The sequence below is a fragment of the Spea bombifrons genome, chromosome 3, assembly GCF_027358695.1.
Source record: "Spea bombifrons isolate aSpeBom1 chromosome 3, aSpeBom1.2.pri, whole genome shotgun sequence".
Classification (NCBI taxonomy): Eukaryota; Metazoa; Chordata; class Amphibia; order Anura; family Pelobatidae; genus Spea; species Spea bombifrons.
In genome coordinates this window covers 94,078,245-94,090,628 of record NC_071089.1, presented here as the reverse complement: position 1 = coordinate 94,090,628, position 12,384 = coordinate 94,078,245, and the positions used below count along the sequence as shown (strand labels likewise).

At 42.7% G+C, this 12,384-nt stretch overlaps 14 non-coding genes across 14 annotated transcripts; all 14 read left to right on the top strand.

Annotated features, from left to right (window-relative positions):
• Positions 1-145: 145 nt before the first annotated feature.
• TRNAA-UGC (transfer RNA alanine (anticodon UGC)) lies at positions 146-217 on the top strand. Its single transcript has one exon. It is a non-coding gene; the product is annotated as a tRNA-Ala (tRNA).
• Positions 218-748: 531 nt separating this feature from the next.
• TRNAA-CGC (transfer RNA alanine (anticodon CGC)) lies at positions 749-820 on the top strand. The gene has a single exon. It is a non-coding gene; the product is annotated as a tRNA-Ala (tRNA).
• A 920-nt stretch (positions 821-1,740) lies between these two features.
• On the top strand, positions 1,741-1,812 carry TRNAA-CGC (transfer RNA alanine (anticodon CGC)). The gene has a single exon. It is a non-coding gene; the product is annotated as a tRNA-Ala (tRNA).
• Positions 1,813-2,634: 822 nt separating this feature from the next.
• On the top strand, positions 2,635-2,706 carry TRNAA-UGC (transfer RNA alanine (anticodon UGC)). The gene has a single exon. It is a non-coding gene; the product is annotated as a tRNA-Ala (tRNA).
• A 1,434-nt stretch (positions 2,707-4,140) lies between these two features.
• TRNAA-UGC (transfer RNA alanine (anticodon UGC)) lies at positions 4,141-4,212 on the top strand. Its single transcript has one exon. It is a non-coding gene; the product is annotated as a tRNA-Ala (tRNA).
• A 1,423-nt stretch (positions 4,213-5,635) lies between these two features.
• TRNAA-UGC (transfer RNA alanine (anticodon UGC)) lies at positions 5,636-5,707 on the top strand. The gene has a single exon. It is a non-coding gene; the product is annotated as a tRNA-Ala (tRNA).
• Positions 5,708-6,238: 531 nt separating this feature from the next.
• Positions 6,239-6,310, top strand: TRNAA-CGC (transfer RNA alanine (anticodon CGC)). The gene has a single exon. It is a non-coding gene; the product is annotated as a tRNA-Ala (tRNA).
• An 821-nt stretch (positions 6,311-7,131) lies between these two features.
• TRNAA-UGC (transfer RNA alanine (anticodon UGC)) lies at positions 7,132-7,203 on the top strand. Its single transcript has one exon. It is a non-coding gene; the product is annotated as a tRNA-Ala (tRNA).
• A 530-nt stretch (positions 7,204-7,733) lies between these two features.
• TRNAA-CGC (transfer RNA alanine (anticodon CGC)) lies at positions 7,734-7,805 on the top strand. Its single transcript has one exon. It is a non-coding gene; the product is annotated as a tRNA-Ala (tRNA).
• Positions 7,806-8,628: 823 nt separating this feature from the next.
• On the top strand, positions 8,629-8,700 carry TRNAA-UGC (transfer RNA alanine (anticodon UGC)). Its single transcript has one exon. It is a non-coding gene; the product is annotated as a tRNA-Ala (tRNA).
• Positions 8,701-9,232: 532 nt separating this feature from the next.
• On the top strand, positions 9,233-9,304 carry TRNAA-CGC (transfer RNA alanine (anticodon CGC)). Its single transcript has one exon. It is a non-coding gene; the product is annotated as a tRNA-Ala (tRNA).
• Positions 9,305-10,126: 822 nt separating this feature from the next.
• TRNAA-UGC (transfer RNA alanine (anticodon UGC)) lies at positions 10,127-10,198 on the top strand. The gene has a single exon. It is a non-coding gene; the product is annotated as a tRNA-Ala (tRNA).
• A 532-nt stretch (positions 10,199-10,730) lies between these two features.
• On the top strand, positions 10,731-10,802 carry TRNAA-CGC (transfer RNA alanine (anticodon CGC)). Its single transcript has one exon. It is a non-coding gene; the product is annotated as a tRNA-Ala (tRNA).
• Positions 10,803-11,302: 500 nt separating this feature from the next.
• Positions 11,303-11,374, top strand: TRNAA-UGC (transfer RNA alanine (anticodon UGC)). The gene has a single exon. It is a non-coding gene; the product is annotated as a tRNA-Ala (tRNA).
• The last annotated feature ends 1,010 nt before the right edge of the window (positions 11,375-12,384 follow it).

The window sequence follows — 12,384 nt, the reverse complement described above, 5'->3', positions numbered from 1 at the left end:
ATGTTTCCCATCCTCCCCACAGACTACAATAGCGACCCCCTGCTGCGTTGAGGTGGGCTGAGTGCAAATACTGAGCCATGTGTCTGCTGCTTGGAGAGGAAAAATACATAGAGTGGTTTCCGACCCTCCACAAAAACCAAGAGTAGGGGATGTAGCTCAGTGGTAGAGCGCATGCTTTGCATGTATGAGGCCCCGGGTTCAATTCCCGGCATCTCCAACTTAATTGGTTTATTTTGTAGAAAAATGCAAAAAAAAAACTAAAAAACAACCTAATTAATGTACTGGGAAAAATACACAACAAAGGGCCAAACCCATGCGCAATTTCAGTGGCAAATTGTCGAAGATTGGAAGAAAAAGAGTGAGCTGACTTCCCCCTATCTATGTCATTGTAATAAGTTTTGTCTCCATCTTTAATATAAGTGAAGGGGAAAAAATTGCCAAGCTTCTTAAATCTGTCTTCGAAAGAACAAAAAAATAGTAATAATAATCTTGTGAATTATGATTTGATCCAGTGGCAGCAGAGCGAGCAAAAGCAGGAAGGGAATTCAGGAAAGCCAGGCCTGCACTGGAAGCTCTCCTAAAGAACGAATAAATAAAAAGTGATTTTTAGGCAGAAGAGCAATATTTTTGTTCTTCTCTGCTATAGCTATACATTTCGACTTCTTGCCTTATTTAGATAACCGAAATGAGGCAAGAATGAATAAACAACCTGTGTGTGATGTCATCAGTCCACCAGCTGTCCTGTCGTGGGGATGTAGCTCAGTGGTAGAGCGCACGCTTCGCATGTGTGAGGCCCCGGGTTCAATCCCCGGTATCTCCAGCGTAGTTTTAGTCATAAAATGAAGTAAAAAAAAATAAGAGTTACAGTTTTAATGCAGAAAAAAGCCAATTGTCACTGAAGCTTCGGTGCAACGGGCTCCGGGAGTGAGAATTGAGTGCCATCCTCCTTACTACAGACTATGGTCCTTTGTACAGAGTGCCACTTTTCCCCAAGTACAAGAGACTCTAAAGACTGTGGAGTTTGGACAGATTTGGTGTTTCTGCATTTTGGAAGGGGGTTTATGGGTGTTTTACTCTCTGTCGGGTCAGGACTTACAGGACAGAGACCTCTATGGCCAGTATGTGTACCTGGATCTGATCTCCAGAAGGTTTCAGCCAGAAGTCAGGGAACAGCCGTGTTAATGTACTGGGAAAAATACACAACAAAGAGTTTCGTCTCCATACACAACAAAGAGCCAAACCCATGCGCAATTTCAGTGGCAAATTGTCAAAGATTGGAAGAAAAAGAGTGAGCTGACTTCCCCCTATCTATGTCATTGTAATAAGTTTCGTCTCCATCTTTAATATAAGTGAAGGGGGAAAAATTGCCAAGCTTCTTAAATCTGTCTACGAAAGAACAAAAAAATAGTAATAATAATCTTGTGAATTATGATTTGATCCAGTGTGTACCTGGATCTGATCTCCAGCAGGTTTCAGCCAAAAGTCAGGGAACCGCCATGTTTCCCATCCTCCCCACAGACTACAATAGCGACCCCCTGCTGCGTTGAGGTGGGCTGAGTGCAAATACTGAGCCATGTGTCTGCTGCTTGGAGAGGAAAAATACATAGAGTGGTTTCCGACCCTCCACAAAAACCAAGAGTAGGGGATGTAGCTCAGTGGCAGAGCGCATGCTTACCACTGAGGCAAGAATGAATAAACAACCTGTGTGTGATGTCATCAGTCCACCAGCTGTCCTGTCGTGGGGATGTAGCTCAGTGGGAGAGCGCACGCTTCGCATGTGTGAGGCCCTGGGTTCAATCCCCGGTATCTCCAGCATAGTTTTAGTCATAAAATGAAGTTAAAAAAAATAAGAGTTACAGTTTTAATGCAGAAAAAAGCCAATTGTCACTGAAGCTTCGGTGCAACGGGCTCTGGGAGTGAGAATTGAGTGCCATCCTCCTTACTACAGACTATGGTCCTTTGTACAGAGTGCCACTTTTCCCCAAGTACAAGAGACTCTAAAGACTGTGGAGTTTGGACAGATTTGGTGTTTCTGCATTTTGGAAGGGGGTTTATGGGTGTTTTACTCTCTGTCGGGTCAGGACTTACAGGACAGAGACCTCTATGGCCAGTATGTGTACCTGGATCTGATCTCCAGAAGGTTTCAGCCAGAAGTCAGGGAACAGCCGTGTTAATGTACTGGGAAAAATACACAACAAAGAGTTTCGTCTCCATACACAACAAAGAGCCAAACCCATGCGCAATTTCAGTGGCAAATTGTCAAAGATTGGAAGAAAAAGAGTGAGCTGACTTCCCCCTATCTATGTCATTGTAATAAGTTTCGTCTCCATCTTTAATATAAGTGAAGGGGGAAAAATTGCCAAGCTTCTTAAATCTGTCTACGAAAGAACAAAAAAAATAGTAATAATAATCTTGTGAATTATGATTTGATCCAGTGTGTACCTGGATCTGATCTCCAGCAGGTTTCAGCCAAAAGTCAGGGAACCGCCATGTTTCCCATCCTCCCCACAGACTACAATAGTGACCCCCTGCTGCGTTGAGGTGGGCTGAGTGCAAATACTGAGCCATGTGTCTGCTGCTTGGAGAGGAAAAATACATAGAGTGGTTTCCGACCCTCCACAAAAACCAAGAGTAGGGGATGTAGCTCAGTGGTAGAGCGCATGCTTTGCATGTATGAGGCCCCAGGTGCAATCCCCGGCATCTCCAACTTAATTGGTTTGTTTTGTAGAAAAATGCAAAAAAAAAACTAAAAAACAACCTAATTAATGTACTGGGAAAAATACACAACAAAGGGCCAAACCCATGCGCAATTTCAGTGGCAAATTGTCGAAGATTGGAAGAAAAAGAGTGAGCTGACTTCCCCCTATCTATGTCATTGTAATAAGTTTCGTCTCCATCTTTAATATAAGTGAAGGGGAAAAAATTGCCAAGCTTCTTAAATCTGTCTACGAAAGAACAAAAAAATTGTAATAATAATCTTGTGAATTATGATTTGATCCAGTGGCAGCAGAGCGAGCAAAAGCAGGAAGGGAATTCAGGAAAGCCAGGCCTGCACTGGAAGCTCTCCTAAAGAACGAATAAATAAAAAGTGATTTTTAGGCAGAAGAGCAATATTTTTGTTCTTCTCTGCTATAGCTATACATTTCGACTTCTTGCCTTATTTAGATAACCGAAATGAGGCAAGAATGAATAAACAACCTGTGTGTGATGTCATCAGTCCACCAGCTGTCCTGTCGTGGGGATGTAGCTCAGTGGTAGGGGATGTAGCGCATGTGTAGCGCATGTGTGAGGCCCCGGGTTCAATCCCCGGTATCTCCAGCGTAGTTTTAGTCATAAAATGAAGTCCAAAAAAAATAAGAGTTACAGTTTTAATGCAGAAAAAAGCCAATTGTCACTGAAGCTTCGGTGCAACGGGCTCCGGGAGTGAGAATTGAGTGCCATCCTCCTTACTACAGACTATGGTCCTTTGTACAGAGTGCCACTTTTCCCCAAGTACAAGAGACTCTAAAGACTGTGGAGTTTGGACAGATTTGGTGTTTCTGCATTTTGGAAGGGGGTTTATGGGTGTTTTACTCTCTGTCGGGTCAGGACTTACAGGACAGAGACCTCTATGGCCAGTATGTGTACCTGGATCTGATCTCCAGAAGGTTTCAGCCAGAAGTCAGGGAACAGCCGTGTTAATGTACTGGGAAAAATACACAACAAAGAGTTTCGTCTCCATACACAACAAAGAGCCAAACCCATGCGCAATTTCAGTGGCAAATTGTCAAAGATTGGAAGAAAAAGAGTGAGCTGACTTCCCCCTATCTATGTCATTGTAATAAGTTTCGTCTCCATCTTTAATATAAGTGAAGGGGGAAAAATTGCCAAGCTTCTTAAATCAGTCTACGAAAGAACAAAAAAATAGTAATAATAATCTTGTGAATTATGATTTGATCCAGTGTGTACCTGGATCTGATCTCCAGCAGGTTTCAGCCAAAAGTCAGGGAACCGCCATGTTTCCCATCCTCCCCACAGACTACAATAGCGACCCCCTGCTGCGTTGAGGTGGGCTGAGTGCAAATACTGAGCCATGTGTCTGCTGCTTGGAGAGGAAAAATACATAGAGTGGTTTCCGACCCTCCACCAAAACCAAGAGTAGGGGATGTAGCTCAGTGGTAGAGCGCATGCTTTGCATGTATGAGGCCCCGGGTTCAATCTCCAGCATCTCCAACTTAATTCGTTTGTTTTGTAGAAAAATGCAAAAAAAAAACTAAAAACCAACCTAATTAATGTACTGGGAAAAATACACAACAAAGGGCCAAACCCATGCGCAATTTCAGTGGCAAATTGTCGAAGATTGGAAGAAAAAGAGTGAGCTGACTTCCCCCTATCTATGTCATTGTAATAAGTTTCGTCTCCATCTTTAATATAAGTGAAGGGGAAAAAATTGCCAAGCTTCTTAAATCTGTCTACGAAAGAACAAAAAAATAGTAATAATAATCTTGTGAATTATGATTTGATCCAGTGGCAGCAGAGCGAGCAAAAGCAGGAAGGGAATTCAGGAAAGCCAGGCCTGCACTGGAAGCTCTCCTAAAGAACGAATAAATAAAAAGTGATTTTTAGGCAGAAGAGCAATATTTTTGTTCTTCTCTGCTATAGCTATACATTTCGACTTCTTGCCTTATTTAGATAACCGAAATGAGGCAAGAATGAATAAACAACCTGTGTGTGATGTCATCAGTCCACCAGCTGTCCTGTCGTGGGGATGTAGCTCAGTGGTAGGGGATGTAGCGCATGTGTGAGGCCCCGGGTTCAATCCCCGGTATCTCCAGCGTAGTTTTAGTCATAAAATGAAGTCCAAAAAAAATAAGAGTTACAGTTTTAATGCAGAAAAAAGCCAATTGTCACTGAAGCTTCGGTGCAACGGGCTCCGGGAGTGAGAATTGAGTGCCATCCTCCTTACTACAGACTATGGTCCTTTGTACAGAGTGCCACTTTTCCCCAAGTACAAGAGACTCTAAAGACTGTGGAGTTTGGACAGATTTGGTGTTTCTGCATTTTGGAAGGGGGTTTATGGGTGTTTTACTCTCTGTCGGGTCAGGACTTACAGGACAGAGACCTCTATGGCCAGTATGTGTACCTGGATCTGATCTCCAGAAGGTTTCAGCCAGAAGTCAGGGAACAGCCGTGTTAATGTACTGGGAAAAATACACAACAAAGAGTTTCGTCTCCATACACAACAAAGAGCCAAACCCATGCGCAATTTCAGTGGCAAATTGTCAAAGATTGGAAGAAAAAGAGTGAGCTGACTTCCCCCTATCTATGTCATTGTAATAAGTTTCGTCTCCATCTTTAATATAAGTGAAGGGGGAAAAATTGCCAAGCTTCTTAAATCTGTCTACGAAAGAACAAAAAAATAGTAATAACAATCTTGTGAATTATGATTTGATCCAGTGTGTACCTGGATCTGATCTCCAGCAGGTTTCAGCCAAAAGTCAGGGAACCGCCATGTTTCCCATCCTCCCCACAGACTACAATAGCGACCCCCTGCTGCGCTGAGGTGGGCTGAGTGCAAATACTGAGCCATGTGTCTGCTGCTTGGAGAGGAAAAATACATAGAGTGGTTTCCGACCCTCCACAAAAACCAAGAGTAGGGGATGTAGCTCAGTGGTAGAGCGCATGCTTTGCATGTATGAGGCCCCGGGTTCAATCCCCGGCATCTCCAACTTACTTGGTTTGTTTTGTAGAAAAATGCAAAAAAAAAACTAAAAAACAACCTAATTAATGTACTGGGAAAAATACACAACAAAGGGCCAAACCCATGCGCAATTTCAGTGGCAAATTGTCGAAGATTGGAAGAAAAAGAGTGAGCTGACTTCCCCCTATCTATGTCATTGTAATAAGTTTCGTCTCCATCTTTAATATAAGTGAAGGGGAAAAAATTGCCAAGCTTCTTAAATCTGTCTACGAAAGAACAAAAAAATAGTAATAATAATCTTGTGAATTATGATTTGATCCAGTGGAAGCAGAGCGAGCAAAAGCAGGAAGGGAATTCAGGAAAGCCAGGCCTGCACTGGAAGCTCTCCTAAAGAACGAATAAATAAAAAGTGATTTTTAGGCAGAAGAGCAATATTTTTGTTCTTCTCTGCTATAGCTATACATTTCGACTTCTTGCCTTATTTAGATAACCGAAATGAGGCAAGAATGAATAAACAACCTGTGTGTGATGTCATCAGTCCACCAGCTGTCCTGTTGTGGGGATGTAGCTCAGTGGTAGAGCGCACGCTTCGCATGTGTGAGGCCCCGGGTTCAATCCCCGGTATCTCCAGCGTAGTTTTAGTCATAAAATGAAGTAAAAAAAATAAGAGTTACAGTTTTAATGCAGAAAAAAGCCAATTGTCACTGAAGCTTCAGTGCAACGGGCTCCGGGAGTGAGAATTGAGTGCCATCCTCCTTACTACAGACTATGGTCCTTTGTACAGAGTGCCACTTTTCCCCAAGTACAAGAGACTCTAAAGACTGTGGAGTTTGGACAGATTTGGTGTTTCTGCATTTTGGAAGGGGGTTTATGGGTGTTTTACTCTCTGTCGGGTCAGGACTTACAGGACAGAGACCTCTATGGCCAGTATGTGTACCTGGATCTGATCTCCAGAAGGTTTCAGCCAGAAGTCAGGGAACAGCCGTGTTAATGTACTGGGAAAAATACACAACAAAGAGTTTCGTCTCCATACACAACAAAGAGCCAAACCCATGCGCAATTTCAGTGGCAAATTGTCAAAGATTGGAAGAAAAAGAGTGAGCTGACTTCCCCCTATCTATGTCATTGTAATAAGTTTCGTCTCCATCTTTAATATAAGTGAAGGGGGAAAAATTGCCAAGCTTCTTAAATCTGTCTACGAAAGAACAAAAAAAATAGTAATAATAATCTTGTGAATTATGATTTTATCCAGTGTGTACCTGGATCTGATCTCCAGCAGGTTTCAGCCAAAAGTCAGGGAACCGCCATGTTTCCCATCCTCCCCACAGACTACAATAGTGACCCACTGCTGCGCTGAGGTGGGCTGAGTGCAAATACTGAGCCATGTGTCTGCTGCTTGGCGAGGAAAAATACATAGAGTGGTTTCCGACCCTCCACAAAAACCAAGCGTAGGGGATGTAGCTCAGTGGTAGAGCGCATGCTTTGCATGTATGAGGCCCCGGGTTCAATCCCCGGCATCTCCAACTTAATTGGTTTGTTTTGTAGAAAAATGCAAAAAAAAAACTAAAAAACAACCTAATTAATGTACTGGGAAAAATACACAACAAAGGGCCAAACCCATGCGCAATTTCAGTGGCAAATTGTCAAAGATTGGAAGAAAAAGAGTGAGCTGACTTCCCCTATCTATGTCATTGTAATAAGTTTCGTCTCCATCTTTAATATAAGTGAAGGGGAAAAAATTGCCAAGCTTCTTAAATCTGTCTACGAAAGAACAAAAAAATAGTAATAATAATCTTGTGAATTATGATTTGATCCAGTGGCAGCAGAGCGAGCAAAAGCAGGAAGGGAATTCAGGAAAGCCAGGCCTGCACTGGAAGCTCTCCTAAAGAACGAATAAATAAAAAGTGAGTTTTAGGCAGAAGAGCAATATTTTTGTTCTTCTCTGCTATAGCTATACATTTCGACTTCTTGCCTTATTTAGATAACCGAAATGAGGCAAGAATGAATAAACAACCTGTGTGTGATGTCATCAGTCCACCAGCTGTCCTGTCGTGGGGATGTAGCTCAGTGGTAGAGCGCACGCTTCGCATGTGTGAGGCCCCGGGTTCAGTCCCCGGTATCTCCTGCGTAGTTTTAGTCATAAAATGAAGTAAAAAAAAAAATAAGAGTTACAGTTTTAATGCAGAAAAAAGCCAATTGTCACTGAAGCTTCGGTGCAACGGGCTCCGGGAGTGAGAATTGAGTGCCATCCTCCTTACTACAGACTATGGTCCTTTGTACAGAGTGCCACTTTTCCCCAAGTACAAGAGACTCTAAAGACTGTGGAGTTTGGACAGATTTGGTGTTTCTGCATTTTGGAAGGGGGTTTATGGGTGTTTTACTCTCTGTCGGGTCAGGACTTACAGGACAGAGACCTCTATGGCCAGTATGTGTACCTGGATCTGATCTCCAGAAGGTTTCAGCCAGAAGTCAGGGAACAGCCGTGTTAATGTACTGGGAAAAATACACAACAAAGAGTTTCGTCTCCATACACAACAAAGAGCCAAACCCATGCGCAATTTCAGTGGCAAATTGTCAAAGATTGGAAGAAAAAGAGTGAGCTGACTTCCCCCTATCTATGTCATTGTAATAAGTTTCGTCTCCATCTTTAATATAAGTGAAGGGGGAAAAATTGCCAAGCTTCTTAAATCTGTCTACGAAAGAACAAAAAAATAGTAATAATAATCTTATGAATTATGATTTGATCCAGTGTGTACCTGGATCTGATCTCCAGCAGGTTTCAGCCAAAAGTCAGGGAACCGCCATGTTTCCCATCCTCCCCACAGACTACAATTGCGACCCCCTGCTGCGTTGAGGTGGGCTGAGTGCAAATACTGAGCCATGTGTCTGCTGCTTGGAGAGGAAAAATACATAGAGTGGTTTCCGACCCTCCCCAAAAACCAAGAGTAGGGGATGTAGCTCAGTGGTAGAGCGCATGCTTTGCATGTATGAGGCCCCGGGTTCAATCCCCGGCATCTCCAACTTAATTGGTTTGTTTTGTAGAAAAATGCAAAAAAAAAACTAAAAACCAACCTAATTAATGTACTGGGAAAAATACACAACAAAGGGCCAAACCCATGCGCAATTTCAGTGGCAAATTGTCGAAGATTGGAAGAAAAAGAGTGAGCTGACTTCCCCCTATCTATGTCATTGTAATAAGTTTCGTCTCCATCTTTAATATAAGTGAAGGGGAAAAAATTGCCAAGCTTCTTAAATCTGTCTACGAAAGAACAAAAAAAATAGTAATAATAATCTTGTGAATTATGATTTGATCCAGTGGCAGCAGAGCGAGCAAAAGCAGGAAGGGAATTCAGGAAAGCCAGGCCTGCACTGGAAGCTCTCCTAAAGAACGAATAAATAAAAAGTGATTTTTAGGCAGAAGAGCAATATTTTTGTTCTTCTCTGCTATAGCTATACATTTCGACTTCTTGCCTTATTTAGACAACCGAAATGAGGCAAGAATGAATAAACAACCTGTGTGTGATGTCATCAGTCCACCAGCTGTCCTGTCGTGGGGATGTAGCTCAGTGGTAGAGCGCACGCTTCGCATGTGTGAGGCCCCGGGTTCAATCCCCGGTATCTCCAGCTTGGTTTTAGTCATAAAATGAAGTAAAAAAAAAATAAGAGTTACAGTTTTAATGCAGAAAAAAGCCAATTGTCACTGAAGCTTCGGTGCAACGGGCTCCGGGAGTGAGAATTGAGTGCCATCCTCCTTACTACAGACTATGGTCCTTTGTACAGAGTGCCACTTTTCCCCAAGTACAAGAGACTCTAAAGACTGTGGAGTTTGGACAGATTTGGTGTTTCTGCATTTTGGAAGGGGGTTTATGGGTGTTTTACTCTCTGTCGGGTCAGGACTTACAGGACAGAGACCTCTATGGCCAGTATGTGTACCTGGATCTGATCTCCAGAAGGTTTCAGCCAGAAGTCAGGGAACAGCCGTGTTAATGTACTGGGAAAAATACACAACAAAGAGTTTCGTCTCCATACACAACAAAGAGCCAAACCCATGCGCATTTTCAGTGGCAAATTGTCAAAGATTGGAAGAAAAAGAGTGAGCTGACTTCCCCCTATCTATGTCATTGTAATAAGTTTCGTCTCCATCTTTAATATAAGTGAAGGGGGAAAAATTGCCAAGCTTCTTAAATCTGTCTACGAAAGGACAAAAAAATAGTAATAATAATCTTGTGAATTATGATTTGATCCAGTGTGTACCTGGATCTGATCTCTAGCAGGTTACAGCCAAAAGTCAGGGAACCGCCATGTTTCCCATCCTCCCCACAGACTACAATAGCGACCCCCTGCTGCGCTGAGGTGGGCTGAGTGCAAATACTGAGCCATGTGTCTGCTGCTTGGAGAGGAAAAATACATAGAGTGGTTTCCGACCCTCCACAAAAACCAAGAGTAGGGGATGTAGCTCAGTGGTAGAGCGCATGCTTTGCATGTATGAGGCCCCGGGTTCAATCCCTGGCATCTCCAACTTAATTGGTTTGTTTTGTAGATAAATGCAAAAAAAAAAACTAAAAAACAACCTAATTAATGTACTGGGAAAAATACACAACAAAGGGCCAAACCCATGCGCAATTTCAGTGGCAAATTGTCGAAGATTGGAAGAAAAAGAGTGAGCTGACTTCCCCCTATCTATGTCATTGTAATAAGTTTCGTCTCCATCTTTAATATAAGTGAAGGGGAAAAAATTGCCAAGCTTCTTAAATCTGTCTTCGAAAGAACAAAAAAATAGTAATAATAATCTTGTGAATTATGATTTGATCCAGTGGCAGCAGAGCTAGCAAAAGCAGGAAGGGAATTCAGGAAAGCCAGGCCTGCACTGGAAGCTCTCCTAAAGAACGAATAAATAAAAAGTGATTTTTAGGCAGAAGAGCAATATTTTTGTTCTTCTCTGCTATAGCTATACATTTCGACTTCTTGTCTTATTTAGCTAACCGAAATGAGGCAAGAATGAATAAACAACCTGTGTGTGATGTCATCAGTCCACCATCTGCCTCATTGTGGGGGTGTAGCTCAGTGGTAGAGCGCACGCTTCGCATGTGTGGGTCCCTGGGTTCAATCCCCGGTATCTCCAGTGCAGTTTTAGTCCTTAAATTATGTACAAAAAACAAGAGTTAGAGTTTTAATGCAGAAAAAAGCCAAGTGTCACTGAAGCTTCGGTGCCACGGCCTCCGGGAGTGAGAATTGAGTCCCAGCCTCCTTACTACAGACTACGGTCCTTTGTACAGAGTGCCACATTTCCCCAAAGTACAAGAGACTCTAAAGACTGTGGAGTTTGGACAGATTTGGTGTTTCTGCATTTTGGAAGGGGGTTTATGGGTGTTTTACTCTCCGTCGGGTCAGGACTTACAGGACAGAGACCTCTATGGCCAGTATGTGTACCTGGATCTGATCTCCAGCAGGTTTCAGCCAGAAGCCAGGGAACCACCGTGTTTCCCATCCTCCCCACAGACTACAATAGCGGCCCCCTGCTGCGCTGAGGTGGGCTGAGTGCGAATACTGAGCCATGTGTCTGCTGTTTGGAGAGGAAAAATACATAGAGTGGTTTCCGACCCTCTACACAAACCAACGGTAGGGGATGTAGTTCAGTGGTAGAGCGCATCCTTTGCATGTATGAGGCCCTGGGTTCAATCCCTGGCATCTCCACACAACACAATTAATGTACTGGGAAAAATACACAACAAAGAGCCAAACCCATGCGCAACTTCATTGGCAAATTGGTGAAGATTGAAAGAAAAAACTTGAGCTGACTTCCCTCTATCTATGTCATTGTAATACGTTTCGTCTCCCTCTTTAATATAAGTGAAGGGGAAAAAATTGTCAAGCTTCTTAAATGTGCCTACAAAAGAACAAAAAATAGTAATAATAATCTTGTGAATATGCTTATGATTTGATCCTGTGGCAGCAGTGCGAGCAAAAGCAGGAAGGGAATTCAGGAAAGCTGGGCCTTCGCCGGAAGCTCTCCTGAAGAACTAATAAATAAAAAGTGATAGGCAGAAGAGCCATATTTTTTGTTCTTTTCTGCTATAGCTATAAATTTGACTTCTTGCCTTATTTAGATAACCCTAATGAGGCAAGAATTAATAAACAACCTGTGTGTGATGTCATCCATCCACTGGCTGACCATCATCATACCCCCAACATACTAATTCATTCTAATACTCAACCACAATCATTATCCCCCAACCACCATATTCATACCCCCATCATCATATTCCTCCCCACCATCATTTCTATCCCCTACCATTATCAACCCATATTGCACCACAATCATCCACCTCTATCTTCATGTTCCCTAGCATAAATTCTCATCATCTCTATACCTATTCTTTATTTGCCCATCATCTAAATACCCTTCCCTAAGCATACCCTCTTCATATTCATACAATAGTTAACAATACTGTTCATTAATTCATTCAATTTAACACAATGGCGTGACTAGAAACCACAGGACCCCATTATGAAAATCCCCCTCCAACTTCATAGAAAACATGTACCACAGTTCCACCTTTGCCCTAAACAGTTGTGAGTGCCACCTTTGCCCACAAAGACCTTGTCTGAGCCCTCACACAGCTTATTTGTGCATTTTTTACTTCCTCTGCAGCTTTGTCTCAGACATTCTCCAACTGTACTTCTGCCAGTCACCACCACACCGG